Source organism: Sminthopsis crassicaudata, chromosome 5, assembly GCF_048593235.1.
Source record: "Sminthopsis crassicaudata isolate SCR6 chromosome 5, ASM4859323v1, whole genome shotgun sequence".
NCBI classification, from domain to species: domain Eukaryota; kingdom Metazoa; phylum Chordata; class Mammalia; order Dasyuromorphia; family Dasyuridae; genus Sminthopsis; species Sminthopsis crassicaudata.
The window spans coordinates 39585210-39602129 of NC_133621.1; the positions used below are offsets into that span (position 1 = coordinate 39585210).

General features: G+C 38.4%; 1 protein-coding gene across 1 annotated transcript in view; it reads left to right on the forward strand.

The window, feature by feature from the left end:
* Positions 1-345: 345 nt before the first annotated feature.
* FYCO1 (FYVE and coiled-coil domain autophagy adaptor 1) overlaps positions 346-16920 on the forward strand; it is an 82981-nt gene continuing 66406 nt past the window's right edge. Inside the window, exon 1 of the mRNA XM_074271301.1 lies at positions 346-469. The gene's annotated coding sequence lies outside the window, so the exon portion shown is untranslated. The remainder of the gene's footprint in view (positions 470-16920) is intronic.

Consider the following 16920-nt stretch of genomic DNA (forward strand, 5'->3'; position numbering starts at 1 on the left):
ACTAACAACTAGCTAAACTAACAAGTTAGTTTACTAACAAGTTTACTAAGACTATTGAGATCTCCTACATTCTCAGGATCAGCTTGAAGTCAGAAGCAGGATTTGAACTCGTCTTCCCCAGAATTTGAGACATTATACAGATTTAGACACGGAAGGCATTCGCCCATTTTACAGAGGAGGAAACTGAGGCCCCTACAGAGATGGAAAAATGCTGCCTAAGCGGGGCTGAGGTGGCGGAGGAGCAGCCCCAGGAAGAGCGGGGGAGGAGAAGCGAGGGAGGAGGAGGGGTAGGCCCTCCTCGGCAGGCATGCTGGGAGCGGCCTCGTCCCGCGAGGGACGCTGGGAGTTGTAGTCCCGAGCCCTCTGCCGGGCGATTCGTGTCATGGCTGCCCGCATCGAGGTCCTGTACTTCTTGTCCAGCGGGTGGACACAAAGTTTCTGAGCCGGGGTGACCGGGGACGTGAATCCCGTAAGTGACGTGGGGCGGCCGGGCCGGGGCCCTGACCTCTCTGGCAGAGCATCCCCGGGCAGGCTGGCTGGAGGGGCTGCCCTCGCCGAGGCGCCGACTCCGGTCTCTAGTTGTTTTCCCCGTCACTTGTTGCGGGCGGCCGCGTCCTGTGCCCCCGCCCCGGCCGCCGCCGCTGGGGCTGCCTCCCTGCCTTCTCCCCCACCACAGCGGGCCCCCCTTCCCCGCGTGGGGAGCGCCGCGGCCAGAGTGAGGGGCACGACTTTTTCTGCCCGTCCCCCGCGCCCCTCCCCGGAGGCGAGGACGGCTCCCCCAGAGTCGGGGGCCCGGGCGCCCGCCCCGCCCCCGCCGCCCTCCCTTGGCTCGGCCAGCGCCGCCCCCGCGCTTTGCAGCTGTCCGCAGCGTGGGCATTTCGCTCCGTAACTTTTCCGACCGGGATCCGGACGGGCTCCGGCGCTGCCCCGGGTGCGCGCTCCCTTTCTGGACCCCGGGGTGGAGTTAGCAAACGCCGGGATGAATTTAAAGATGTTCCTTCTGGCTACACGAGCGAGCCTTTGATTTGTCAGAAAGTCGTGACCTCGAGATCGACCTCTTCGTTTGGTTTAAATGTTTGGTTCTTCTGTAAAAGGGGGAGACTGAGGCACGGAGAGTGAAGTCGCTGGCGCCGGGGCAGTCTTCGGCAGGATCTGATTGGGCGCCCCTGAAGTCTCTTACCCAGCCCCATTCTTGTCTCTGAGGGTCAGATGTGGCCAAACAGCCGCGTTCCCTTCTGCTCTGGGGCAGAACGATCCAAGTTACTAGTCCGTAGATTTAGAGCGGAAAGAACTCTGGAAGTCCCTTAGCCCGAGCCTTCCAGAGGAGGAAACTCGCTCAGGGACACGAGCATCTCGCTCGCAGGAGGGAGCTGGGATTTGTTGCGTAAATAATGGCAGGAGACAATCTGGTGGAGTTGGGTTTTTTTTGGCTTGTGGTTAAGGACAAATTAATTGTTTGTTTAAAAAGTGATGCCGAGTGGGAGCGCGCGGATCTCCCGTTCTGCATCGGGAGATCCGCGCGCTCCCACTCGGCTTTTATGGCACAGCTGAGTGTGGAAAATGCTTCTCCGCCGCCTGCTCCCGCGGTAGCCCACAATCAGTCAGGATAATCTGCGACTGCAATAACTGATAAAGCTAACTTTTACTTGTCTTTCCTCTGCGTGACGGTCATGTGATAGACCCTCGTGCGGTCCGCTGGACGGGAATCTTCCTTGGCCGTGCTGAGATCACTCCCGGAGGGATCTTTCCCTGCCACCCCCATGTTGCTCCCTGGAAGGCCCCGTCACCCAGGCCTGGCACGCTTTCCTGTTGTAAACAGCACGTCCAGTGGGGTTAGGGCTGTTGACATGTCTCCGAAAATTATGCTTTGTAAAAACAAAGGATCGCCCGAAATAGGGAGCAGTGTGGACCTAGGAGAACTGGGCCCAGCTTTGGAAATAATTCCTTATAAATTACTTAACTTCCCTGGACCTCAGTTTCTTCATCTGTAAAATAGGGATTCTGACATAGTATTTAAATGTAGTAGATTATACATAATTTACTTTGGTAGAGTCCAACAGATACTGGATAATTTGCCATTTCCTTTTACAATTCAGTTTATAAATGAAGAAACTGAGGCAAATAGAGTTAAAAGATTTGCTCAATTTTTTTTTTTCTCCCCAGGTCATTTTTACCTTCCGAATACAATTCTTCCTTTGCAACAACAACAACAAAATTCGGTTCTGCACATATATATTGTACCTAGGATATACTATAAGATATTTAATATGTATGGGAATGCCTGCCATCTAGGGGAGGGGGTGGAGGGAAGGAGGGGAAAAACTCGGAACAGAAGGGAGTACAACGGATAATGTTGTAAAAAAAAAATTACCTATGCATATGTACTGTCAAAGAAAATGTTATAATTATAAAAATTAATTAAAAAAATTTAATGTAAAAAAAAATTTTGCTCAAAGTTCCACAACAAATAACTAGATTTTCCTGACTCCCAGCCTGGGGCTCTAACCTTGCACTACCCAGCTGCCCCGTGCATAATATTATCTGTGTAATATTACCATGGATAGTAATTGGGGAATGTTGATGATAACATGAAACTGTTGCTAATAATGTTAGAATGGTAACAGTTTCCACTGCAGGAATTAATGGGAGCTAAGACCTCTTATCTCATCTCACAAGTGAGGAAATTGAGGCTGAAGAATGTAACCAAATCATACAAATAGCATTTGAAGTGGGATATGAGTACATGTCCAGGAGCTAGTGCTCCTTCCCCTGAATTATCCTGCCTCGGGCCTTTATAACTTCTTATTGAATGCTGTTAGTTAGGCTGAATAGTTTAGTTAGTAAAACACTCCAAAAGAATATAGTTTGTGTACTTGAATCCCAATAATGTGCTCCAGATTTGCAAACAGAAACAAGAGATAAACAGGTTACCTACACTTCTCTGATTTGTGCTATAAATAGCCATTGACATTCATTCCTTCTCTCCTATGGTTGCCTCAACTGGCAAAAATAATTCAGTAAACAAATAAGACTAACACTTGTTGAAACTGCCTTCAGCAAAAGGTACACCTGTCTTCTTTTGCCTTGACTTCTAGAGATACTTCCTCCTTTGACCCAGAGAAATGGGGTCAGTGGTTTGTTGGGGGATGGGATTAACATTGGTTAATCTGGTCTTGTGAACTACTCTGCCCACTCCAAGCCCCTTGTACATCATACTAAACTCCTGTACCATCTGCTTAATCCCTGCTCACCATTTTATTTATCTTCCTCTGTGACTGACTGCAGAGTGTCAGGAGAGAGAGCTTTGGGTTCCATATTTCTTCTGTCTTATTTTTGGAGCTGATGCTACAAAATGAGTCTTTGGCGTCCGGTGCTTGTTTGCACTCTCCCTTCACAATACTGATAATTTTTTCCCAAGTTTACTTTTCTTCCTCAAGTTAACCAGTATTGTTTTAATTTCTATAGCCCTTTATGCCAAAAAGATTGACAACTTCTTAGTTTTTTGATTTTCCTTTTTTTTCCACACAATGGGTATGAATTTGTAGGACTAAAATGCCTAATGCTTTATTTGGTGATACATGATTCGTGAATATGATTCATATTATTAAGATAATGTATAAATCTTTTAACATTTACAAAGCATGGAAGCAATGTTAATAACTAAGGAAAATTGTTGATATGCCGATAGCCATCATAGATTTAAAATTTGCCCTTTCCAGAATGCTCCACTATCTTTGATGCCAGCATTTTATCATCATCACCACCACCATCAATAAGCATTTATTAAACACTGTATATTAGGTGCAGATTAAGTGCTGATGATTAAAAAAAAAAGACAAAACTAGGGCCTTGATATTAAGGAGCTCACAATCTAATGGGGTCGGAGAGTATGCAAGCAACTATGTTTATGCAGAAAATTATATGGTATATATATTAAATATATATGGGAATGCTTGCCATCTAGGGGAGGGGGTGAAGGGAAGGAGGGGAAAATTCGGAACAGAAAGGAGTACTAGGGATAATGTTGTAAAAAATTAACTATGCATATGTACTGTCAAAAAATGTTATAGTTATAAAATTAATAAAAAAAATTTAAAAAAGAAAGATATTGTTAAAAAATTAAAAAAAGAAAAAAAGAAAATATATGGTATAAATTTGAGGTAATCTCAGCAGAAAGACACTATGTTGGATGGAGACTAGAGGCTCCTCAAACTTCCTGGGAAGAATTAAGGCACCTTGATTCTGGCTGATTCAGAACTTTGTTTCTGGTGGTTCCACTCATTCTTTCTTAAATTTTGAACAGTGGGTTATTTCATCTTTCTGGTCTCTTCCAAAGAAATAAAGATAACTCAGATGTCCTCTTGTAGAGACCCACAGACAGTGGGGAAACTCTTGGTGAAGTACAAGACTCTTCAGTCTAGAGAGAACCTGCCAACAATGTCTGGTTCAGCTGTCATCTCCCCTTGAAGTATGTCACCCTTTCTGAGAAGTCAGGGAGTGTGTGACAACCAGTGTTCTACTTGAAATGGAGATACTTGCTGTATAAGAGGCATTTACATATTCATAGCAGAATGCTCATAGTTAGACCATGCATGATGTAATGATGTAATTGTGCTAAGGTATTTAAGTGCCAAGAGAACTTGAAATAAAGGGACTCCATATTTGGTCATCCACCTGCCTCATCACTCCTCCGCTGAGGACTGATGCTGGCTGGTCCAGAGGTCCTCCAGATAGCTACTCCAGATGGTTTACTTTGGCACCCTAGCATGGGGGCTCTAGAAACCACAGGACATTTTTGGCACCCCAACGTGGGGGTTCTAGAAAGCATACTACACCCTCTGAGACTTATTCGTGTTTCCAAAAAAGAAAAGCACATGTATTTGTATAATAAAATTTAATAGGAGCATGGATTTAGCAGAGTTTACCAAATGTCACATAGCTTGGACTAGGTGAGAACAGTGGTTCTCATGGGAAATGTCACTATGAAGTTTATGTTTAGGTGAGAACCTCAGCTGCTTAGATCAGGTATTTTGTTGATGTGTCAGAAGATACTATTTATGATTAAGATAATAATTGAAAGGAAAGGTTGAGAGAAACATGGTTTTGTTGTTTTTTTTATTTTTATTTTTAAAAAGTGACTGTGGCCTGGGAAGGCACTAAGAAGAAAAGACCAGTGGATAAATTTACAGTTGAGATTCCAGGCTGGAAAGAGTTATTTACTTGTATCGACTGTTTCCAACCAACTAATTTCTAACTGTGATTAGCAAATTAAGAGGTTAGATGGTGCTTGACACCTGTTCTAATGGTTAGTTTCTTTAACAGATGGCTTCTGATTTCATGGAGGGCTGATACACTTAAAATTATTTCTTTGGCTGGATCAGAAATTGAGTCTTATGTTTGTATTTACTCTTTTTTCTTTCTTTCCAGAGTTCACTGTATTTAAAAATCCTCTTTGGAAGACTACAAGTTCTTCAGTGGAGACAGTTATATAAACAGTTTACTAGCTTAGGTCTAAGATATGCATAATATATTGCTCTTTTTTATGATTTTTTTCATGATTATAGCTTTTTATTTTCAAAGTACATGTAAAAATAGTTAGCAAAATTCATCCTATGCACTACTCTTTTAATGGAATAGAATGATCCCAAAAAGATCATTCAAAACCTGGTCAACCAGCATTTAATAAGAGTTAGCACTTCTAGATAGTGTATGAAACAAAGGATACAAAGAGAGGCAAAAACAGTTTCTGTCCTCAAGGAGTTTATAATCAAATGAAGAAATCACATGTAAAGGTAGATTAAAAAAAAAAAAAAGGTAGATCACATCTACTAGGTAGATAAAAGATATGAACAGAAGATACACTATCAGATTTGAATTGGCTCTTCCTTAGGAAAGGGAAAGCTAAGAGATGAAGTGACCTTTCTGGCAGTGGGGACAATCAGTGTAAACATGGAGATGGGGAATAGTTCCTCATATTTGAAGAACAGCAAGTTAAGCAATGTAGTTGGACCATAGGGTACATGGTATGAAAAAGCTGGAAAGAGAGAAAGGGACCAGTTTGAAAAGGCTCAAATGGGCTTCATATTTGTTCCTAGAGGTAATAGAGAGCCAGAGGAACTCATAGAGCAGTAAGGTGACATAGTCTGATCTAGGCTTTCAAAAAATCATTTTGTCAGGTCAGTGGAGGATGGATGGAAGAGAAGAGTGACATGAATCTGGGAGACCAGTTAGAAAGCTCTTGTAATGGTAAAGGGACAAGAGACACAGTGAAATGGCAAGATTTGGCAGTAGATCACATAGGTGGGGTGAGTGTGAGTCAGGAGTTGAGAATAAGGCTAGGGAGTGGAACACTCAAGAGGTTACTTGAACTACTAGAAATAGAGGAAAAAGTCAACTTTAATAACTTGAAATAAGGTCTAGTCTATGACATTTCAACGGATTTTTGTCTTAGAGAACTTTGTTTTGGTGGTATGAAAAGAGCCAGAGAAAGACAGTTGAGCTAATTTTCACATAGGCAAAGGTTGTTTCATTCTTTTGTTGTGCCACAGTTTCCTTTTAATCTCTTGACCCAGTTTCCCTTATTGTCCTATTCAGTTACTCTGCCTCAGGTTATAACCATTCCCTCTTTATGTTTGATGGGATAAGGATTTTATCCATTTTAGACATCATTAGAATATCAGGAGCCTCTCCAGTATCTCTCTCCATTACATCATCTTTATCCTAATCCCCCTTTAAGCCATTCTCATCCTGGTATCTTCGCCATCATGTCATCATTCTTGTTACCTTATAAAAGAATCTTGTGTCTGACATTCACGGCTGGATTCTTTGAGACCATAGTCTCATTCAGCCCTGGGACCAAATCATGGATCCATTTAATCCCAGTAAATCTCTTCCATTTAATAAATTATTAAATACTCTCTAATCTCTATCTTGCTCAGTTTCTCCAGCATTATACTTTGTCCCACTTGGGTGGGCTTACATGGTTGTAAATAACTTCTGAATTCTTTTGAAACTAACTGTTGTTCCGCTATTTTCAGTTGTATCTGACTCTGACTCTTTTGGGGTTTTCTTGGCAAAAGATTCTGCAGGGATTTATCATTTCCTTTTTGAGCTCATTTTATTTATGAGGAAACTGAGGCAAACAAAGTGACTTATCCAGGGTCACACAGCTAGGAAGTGTCTGAGGCTGGATTTGAACTCAAGAAGGTGAATTTTCTTGCCTCCAGGCCCTGGTGCTTTATCCACTTTACTACATAACTGCCCTTTGAAATGAGTATTCCCTGTGAATCAGTAAATAGAATCTCATGTGTATGTGGATCATATGTGTGTCTGGATCTAGTAGTCATATTCCTATGGTAAGATTTAGGGATTCTCCTTTTGAGAGTTTTAAATAATATAAATTTAAATAAATAAATTTAAAATAATAATAAATAAAATTTTAAAACATTTTCAGTTTTTTATGTTCTTACCATCTCTTCTGTTCCCCACAACAAAACAGAGGTCAAAATGTTGACTCTTAAATTTTGAAAAATTATTAACACTTCTTTTTATTTCGTTTCCATTTAAAGTCATGAAAGGTAAACTAGTTACAAGTACTTGAAATTTGGCATCAGAGATCTGTATTCAAATCTTGGCTCTATTACTTATCTCTGTGAACTTGGGGCAAATTAGTTAATTTCTCTGGACTTCACTTTTCTCATCTGAAAAACAAAGATTGGAATGAATGAACTGAGATTTTTTTTTCTCATTTAAAATCTCCCATTCTCTGATCCCATGATTTGTGCACTTTGGGTAGAGTAGTTAGTAGTTTGGTTCTAAAGTTCCTCATAAAAAATTGTTCGAGTAAAAAACTTAGTTTCATCAGTTTCTACAAAAGTTGAAACTCCTGAGCATTAGTTATTATTTGTTGATAGGTTTCTTGGAATTTCAACATGCCAGAATTGATTTTTAGCACAACACTTCTAAGTTGTTTTTTGTTGTTGTTGACTGTTTTAAAGACTTCGCGGGAACCACTAGTCTACCCTACAACCTCATTTTATTTTTAAATAAATTTTTGTTGATGACTTTTGCTTTTAAATCTTCTATATTTCCCAATGTAGGCAGCCAGATGGCAGAGTGGACAGAGTGGCAAGCCTGAAGTTTAAATCCAGTCTCAGACACTGATTATCAGTGTGCCTTTGGCAAGTTACATAACTTTGACTTTGTTTTCTCATCTGAAAATGAGCTAGAGAAGCAAACCAGAAGTTTCTCTGCCAAGAAAACCCCAAACTGGGTCACAAAGAGTTGGATATAACAACAATTCACCACTTTTAAACTTATTTTGTGATTCTGAATTTGCTAGGTGAGTCCTTGGAATATAGACATATGAAATGGATCTGGATAAATGTTTATTGAATGAATGAGTCCTGGAAATTAAGGATTCCTGGTTTTGGTTCTGGTGATTAATGTTGAACATTTGGCTTTAATATATATATTATTTTTATGTTTATCATTCATTATGTTATGCTAGGCTTCCTGTGAATTATAACATTTTCATTAACTTTACCTGGTGGCAAATTTTATATCTTATTTATATTTTAGTTAGTAAGGCAAACTGTTCTTGTAAAAAATAATCATGGTTTGTAGAAATGTGAGCCTTTTGGTTATAGATGTGTTCTTAAAGCTGTGTGGTTTTTACAAATGAAGAAGTAGAACACCAAATTGGTTGAGTAGGTTTCTGAAAGTCTCATAACAAGAGCTTGTTGGAATCAGGATGAGAATCTGAGAATCTGAGCACTACTTGGTTGTTTCCCTATTTAATGCTGTCTATTGAATGTTATAAGGTTGACTTTCTCCATGCTTTGGGGCACAGTCATAGCTTATTTCTACAAGCCAGCTTTGATAGGATTCCAGCCAAATATATCCCATCCCATCATGTTTTCCTTTGTACACGCTGACCCATTTAAAATAGGCCTCATTTAAGGTAACAAGATGGTACCTGACACAACATGAAATAAATAATTCAAACAAATGAAAGAAACCATGAGAGCATCATTTATGTGTAATTTAAGCCAATGGAAAAGTCACTGGTTAAGGGATAGACTGACTCCTAGCTTAGAAACCTCAGGCCTCAGTTTCTGATGTCAGTCTTTGACTCAGTTGTTTGCTCTTGCTATTTCTAGATATCTTAATTAGCTTGAAAAGTCCCCCATTCAGTCTTGCTTAGGGTGTTTGCTCTTCTTGGTGTTTGACATTTTTTTCTCTTTTAATGTCAATCATAAAAGCACGAAGATCTGTCAAAAACAATTCCTTGTTTTTCTCTTAGCTCTTGAAGGTCCAACTTGCTGCCTACATCAAGATCTGTCATGAACTCTGTTGTTTTTTTCTTAGAATTTTTCCAACTATGTCAAACTAGTGGAAGTTTTGTGTCCTTCATGGATAGGCCTTATTTTGTAAAGACCAGAGACCTTAGGTCCCAGAGCCCCCTGGTTACTGGCAGAACAGAACCAAATGTATCTGATCAATCAGAAACATAGAAGAGGTCAACAAATACCAGTAAGAAACCCATAGACACCAGACTCTTTGCTAAGGCTTGTTTTAACTTGATTAATCAAAGAATCAAGTCAAGATGTCAACCTAAACAGCCAGATAATCAATTTTTGAGTGTCTCTGGTTAACTAGGTTGTTGTTGTTCAATCGTTTTTCAATTGTGTCCGACTCTTCATGACCCCATCTGGGATTTTCTTGGCAAAGATACTGGAGTGGTTTGCTATTTCCTTCTGTGCATTTTACAGATGAGGAAACTGAGGCACACAGGATTAAGGATAGCACAGCTAAAAAGTATCTGAGGCTCTATTTAAACTCAGAGAGATGAGTCTTCCTGACTCTGAGTCCAGCATTCTTTTTTATTCACCACCTAGCTAGGAAAATATAATCTCTTCCAGTTGGTCATTCAGTTGTAAACATGTATTAAATGGCAGGCACTGGGCTAAGCTCCGGGAATACTAAGAGGCAAAAAAGCCCTTTAGATTTAGCTCATTTGATTAATGGATTGTGAATGCCAGAAACAGAGATTTAAAGAGAAGATAAAATAGACATGCAGATAGTCACTATAGGCATACGTATAAACATAATACTCACATAACAGTGAATTCTAGATTATTAAAGGCTTAATAAATCCAGGGTGTTGGTTCTTGAAATCCTCTCGCCATTTTTTCCTTTTCCTTCTGTTGTCTATTCTCAGCCATTTTGCTTCACCATAAAAACAGCAAAAAAGAAGTAAAAGAGAAATTCCCAACCATTTGGCTACAGAGAGATGAGTTAAAAGTTCTTGGGATTCATCACATGAGAATTAGTGTCAATGTTAGGATTAGAAAAACATAGTTCCTGAGTTCATTTGGCTCGATTTTCATGACTGAATTGAACTGTTTCCTGGAATTGGACTGAACTTTCCCACTGGCAAATGAAAAGATAGAAAAGCAATAACAAAAAATAGTCACATATTGTTGAAAGGCTGGGAACATGGTAAAGATAAGGAGTTAGCAATTCTTGAAAAAGATCATTTGCTTAAGGATATAAATTACTTCCAGAGCAAACCAAAGACCTTTAACACAGGTACCATTGATGCTCATCATTTTCTTGTTAAGGATTATTAATAAGTTGATATAAAGAGCCTGATTTATCACAATCACAATTTATCACAGTTAGAGAACTTCTTGAGGAATTTTGGACCTGAAAGTTCCTTGGTTCTATCTTCAGGATGTGTTGGTCACTCAGTGGCCTTGTCAACTCAGTGCCTGTGCTTGCTACCCCCATGTAGCCAGGGACTACTTTTGGCTACCATGGCAGCGTGTTATGAATATTAACTATTTGTTTTCCTTTTTACCAATCAGGTCTTAACATTTAATGTTCAAAAGGTAACTTATCTTCTCCTACGTGAGCTGAAATGAAACTATCTTGAAGGAACAATAGGCATTCCAGAATATCTGAAGAAATAAGTTTTGAATGCTCAGTTATATGTGCCCTAAATAGAGTGATCTTCTAAATTCCTCCCAATACTGCTCTCATGTTTAGATTAGAAGTATTTATCCCTAGGTCACTTTAGATAGTGTCTTTAAGTGTCTGGAATGATGGGATTATGAAATTCAGCCATGCTTCCCTTTCTTGTTTCCGCACTATTACTTCTAGATCTGTGACTCTTACCCTGCACTATATAGAAGCCCAGCCATTACATCTTGGCTTTATTCCATATTTGACCTACATTTGACAATTGGCTTATCCCTCCTCCTCTTTCCTTCCTCTTATAGGAAACAAAACCATGGATAAATGTGTCACTCATGACCCTATTGACCCAGGTCAGAGTTGAAACAATAAATTAATATCTAGCCAATATAGATCAAATATGACTGGTATGGTTTTTTTCCATGGTAGAAAGTGTTGTGTTGATGGAGAAAACAAGGAAAGAACAGATGGAAGTATTTGGAGATTCTAGCCTAGATATAAAAACTGATTCCCTTCAAAAAGGGATAACCATCCTGTTTGGGAAGATTGAGCTTCTCAGTTGTTTAGCATGTTTAATTAAATGATCAAGGGATTATGTCACTTAATGAGCATCATAGTCACTCTTGTGCAAACACCTCACTCCCAATGTTTATCTGGCTACTTGCACCTGGCTTGAAGGAATCAATCCTCTTGAATCAGTCTCTGGCTTGGGTAGGACAGAGCTGTCTATGGGCCGTTTCTACTATTTAACACACAGTTGGGAAGACCTTGAGGTCTCCAGGGCCCAAGGAGGTAGGTAAAAGCTGAATTACTTCATTACCTTTAACACATATTGTGTAGGTGCTATTTCCAGTCTAACTAAATTTAGAATTGTTTCTTTCCTTGATAATCATTCTTTGTTTAGTAGATGTTTGCTGCCTTTGGCTTTATTTCGGGTGGAACAGATTTAATAGGGTAATTCTTACTTCACAGGGTTAGTTATAAGTCATATGAGATAGTGTATAAAAAGGGCTTTGTAATATAAATGCCAATTGTTGTTATTCAGTGTGAGATCCCTGAGGACTGGTTTTTGGGGTTTTTTTTACTTTTCTTTGTATCCTTGGCACTCAGCATAGTACAGAACATAGTAGATGCTTAATAAATGCTTATTGATTGACTTCATGAAAGCAGAATAATATATATGTATATAGCAGAGGTCTTTGAAGGAAGCGTCGATTTACTTCCTGGAATGGTGTGATTAATAGACTAGAAACATGAAAGAAAAAAAGCTATATAAATGTAAAATGAGTAATCAGAGCTTAAGGATGTGGATAAAGCAGCTACCATGTGACTGGAATGGGCAACTAGGTGGTACAGTGACTAGAGTGCCAGTCGAAGTCAGGAAGACCTGAGTTCAGATATAGCCTGACACTTATTATCTTTGTGATCCCCGGGCAAATCTCTTCACCTTGCTCACCCCAGTTTTCTCATCTGTAAAGTGAGCTGATGAAGGAAATGCTATCCCCTCTGGTATCTTTGCCAAGAAATTTGGGGTCAGGAAGACTCAGACTGGACTGAACAATGACAACAACTGAATATGACTAAAGCTATACCAAGCTCTGGGGTTACATAGACCACAAAAAAAAAAGAAAAAAAAGAAAATGAAAGACAAGAGCTCTTGCAGATGTTATTAGGAAAGCAACTTATATAATGAGCACAATTCAAATGGCTCATCCTATGATCATTCTTGGGTCATATTTGTCTGCTCTGTCCTGTTAAGCCTGTCTTAAACACAGAAGTGGCCATTTTACATCTGCTTATGGGGTCAGTCTCAGGGCATCATAAATGAGATAAGCACATGACATTAGTGTGTAGGTAGACAGCTACTAGTATCCCTTTTTTGATGTCATCCTGAGATATGGTTTCCTTTTGCTGACATTGCTTTTCATGTGGCATCTTGAGTATAAAATCTTAATTATTAACTAATTAATAATTATTAGTTGGCTGTCTCATCATGGTGTGGAGATGCCCCTGGGTCTGTGGTTAATTTTTATTTTTATTAAAAAATTTTTTGTTTTTGTTTTTTGTATAGGCAAAATATATAAGGGTTAAAGCAACAGGGTTAGTGAGGCTAGTAAGTCTTAAATATCTGAACCTAGATGTGAACTCAGGTTCTTTTTCTACATTTATCATGCTGCCCAAGAAAAATAAGATCAAAAGGGGGGGGGGACACAAGAAAGAAAAAAAATCAGGGAAACAAACAACAATAAAAAAGTGAACATAATGTTCTTTGAACCATATTTAATCTCTATAGTTCTCTCTCTGGCACTTTCCTCACAAGTTTGTTGGAACTGTGTGACCAATTTTTATTTTGTCAATTCAGTTTGCAAAGTATTGTAGTAATACTTTGGGAGTCAAGCATACCATCAGAAAGACTTGAATTCGAATCTGACTTCAGACCCTTGCTAGCTAGGTGATCCTGCATAATGCTACTTAATTGCTGTCTGCCTATAGTATCCTCTGTAAAATGTGGCTAACAATAGCATCTACTTCCCAGGATTGTTGTGAAGATCAAATTAGAGTAATAACTCTAAAGTCCTGAGCATAATGCCTGATCCATAGCAAGAACTATATAAATATTAGCTATTATGATATTGTTGCTGTTATCTGTTAATAGTTTTCAATGAGAAATATCAAATGGTCCTAAGTACAAAAAGAATTATTAGAAGAACTTTAAAAGGATATTAAAATCAAATAAGAGAAATTGTGGAAAGATTAGGGGAAAGAATAAAAACAATCTAAGAAAATCAAGAAAAATAAGGAAAGAAAGTCAACCAACTGAAAAGAAAATTAAAGGAAAAAAGTAATGCCTTGAAAACTAGAATTGGGTAAGAGAAGCTAATGGCCAAGAAATCATAAAACAAAATCAAAAGAATGAAAAATAGAAGAGAATATAAAACATCGTTTCAGAAAAACAACTGATGTGGAGAACAGATCGAGAAATAATGTAAAGATAGTTGGGATATTTGAAAACTATGATTAAAAAAAAAGTCTTGATGTGAGAAATTATTATGGAAAATTGTTCTAAAGTTCTAGAACAAGACAGCAAAGTAGAAATAGAAAAATCCTCTAATCACCTCCTGAAAGAGCTCATAAGAAGAACATTTAGGGGAATATCATAGCCAAGTTTCAAAGCTCTCAGGTTGAAGAAAAGCTATTGGAAGCAGCAAGGGAAAAAACTCAAACATTTTTAAATACCATGGAGCTACAATAAGGAGGAGCAGCTACTATGTTGAAGGACCATAGGTCTTGGAATACTATAGTTTGCAGATTAAAAGAACTGGGATTAAGACCAAGGTTAATTTACCTAGCAAAATTAAATACCAATTGTAAGAGACTCAATAAGGTCAAATTGTTTATTTCAAATATGTGAAAATGTGAAAATATTAGCAATACTCTTACAATTGTCATCATTTGGGTAGTTTGAAAGAAAGGTGTGGGCTGAGCTGAATATGATGGGGTGATTCTAAAAAAATAAAAACTAGGAAGAAATAAAAAAGAGTAACTATCTCATACAAATTAGGCATAAAAGAAAAAAGTGATACAAAAGAAGCTAGTGGATAGTGCTGGGGCTTAATTCTCAATGAGGTAAAGAGGGAACAGTGTGTATGTGTGTGTGTATGTGTGTGTATTCATCTAGAAGGATATAACTTCTAACTTCAGAAAGGAATAAGAGGATAAGGGGATAGTGTTGGGGAGAGAATAAGGGAGGGACTGAGAGGGGTGGGTAGGTTAAGGACTATAAGGGCAAGGTATCTGAGGAATGAGGAGGGATAGGGTTATTTGCCTATTAGATTAATTTACCCTATTGTGTGAGAAAGATATAGTATGGAAAACTAGGAAGAAGGAAAATATACAACAAGCAATTGTAGCTTAGAATGTGAATGAAATGAATTTACCCATAAAATGGAAATGGATTTAAATTTGATTAAAATTTATTAAAATTTTAGATTAAAAATTTGAATTCAAAAGTATGTTGCTTTCCCTGGAAAGACTTACGTGAACTAATGCTGAGTGAAGTGAGTAGAACCAAGAGCAATAGCAACAGCAAGATTATGTGATGATCAACCTTGACATTCATGACTCTTTTCAACAATGAGATGATTCAGTCCAGTTCCTATGATCTTGTGATGGAGAGAGTCATCTTCACCTAAAGAAAGGACTGGTGGGAACTGAGTGTGGATACAACATAATATTTTCACCTTTGCTGTTGTTTGTTTGCTTGTTTTTTCTTTTTCCTTTTTCCTTTTTTGATCTGATTTTTCTTGTGTAGCATGATAATTGTAGAAGAATTGCACACATTTAACTTATATTGGATTACTTGTGGCCTGGGAGGCAAGGTGGAGGCAAGGTGGGGGGAAGGAGGAGAGGTAGAAAAATTTGGAACACAAGGTTTTGCAAAGGTGAATGTTGAAAACTACATTTGCATGTGTTTGGAAAAATAAAAGCTATTATAAAAAAGAATATGTTGCTTTCAGACAACAAAAATGAGAGATAAGCACAAAGCTAAAATAAAGAGCAAGAGTAGAATTTAGTATGTTAAAAAAAAAAACAAGTCTAGCAATCAGATTTGAGACAAAGTTAAAGTTAAAATAGATTTAATCAAAAGTAAAAGAGAAACTACACTGTGTGTAAACAATATTATTCAATATTGTTTTAGATAATTTAAAATGCCTAGACAGCATAAAGTACCTGAACCTATACCTGTCAAAGCAATCACAAGAACTATATGAACATAAACATAAAACATAAAACTTTATGCAAATAATAGATCTAAATAAGTGAAGTGATATTTATTGTTCAGGATTAGGTAGAGCCAATATAATCTTTTTAAATGACAACTTTGCCTAACTAATCTGTTTATTCAACGTCATCCCAATTAAATTCCAAAAAAAATTTTTATTTAGTTAGAAACAATAACAAAGGTTATTTGGAAGAACAAAAGATTGGGAATTCCAAAGAAAATCAGAGAAAAAAGATGTAAAGGAAGTAGATTCAGCAGTATCAGACCTTATAAGATGAGAGCATTAAGTATAAAAAAGGTTAATTTTGATTATTTTGATTTAAAATCTTCTTGTATAAATAAAAACTCTTTGGCCAAGAATGAAAGAAATGTAGAAAATTGTGGAAAACCTTTCTTAGATAATCTCTTAAATAAGGTGTGATTAGAGAGACAGAGAGATCCGAGCAGCAGCCCTCCCTCCCCATGAGGGATCTTGAATTGCTCCCAAGTGAAGGCATGTATCATTTATTCTGATCTCTCTTATGTCTCTGATTTCTGTTGGCTCTTTTTTGGGGGGGTAGCCAGATGGCTCAGTTGATGGACTGCCAGGCCTGAGGTCAGTGTGATCCTGGGCAAGTCACTTAACTCTGTTCCCCTTAATCCACAGGATTAGGAAGGAAATGGCAAACCACTCCAGTATCTTTTTTTTTTTTTTCCCCCCACTCCAGTATCTTTGCTAAGAAAACCCAATGGGCAGTATTGTGCTATGATCCTGAAGGAATAACACAATTAGTTATTCCTAGTGGTCTTTTCTACCCCCAACATTTGATGGGAAGGAACTAAGCTATTTGTAAACTCTTGTAAACTATATTGTAAATATTGTAAACTATATTTACTTCTCCCTTTAGAGGGATCAGAAAACAAGCTTTTGTTCAGAATCCTTCCAACCTAGACCAGAGATCCTGGGGAAAGGTTGACAGAAAGTAGCTTAACTACTCTTCCTCATGGAAGCAGGAGAGGCTGCCAAACCAGGCCCTGTCCCTCAAGTTTTGCTGGTGCCATAAGGGCCAATCTGAGACTCCCCAGGTCTGGGAAAGTTTCTAGATTGGATGTATTCGTGTCCTAGGAGCTGCACTTTTATACATTAGACCACATACATACATACACGCATCTGTTGT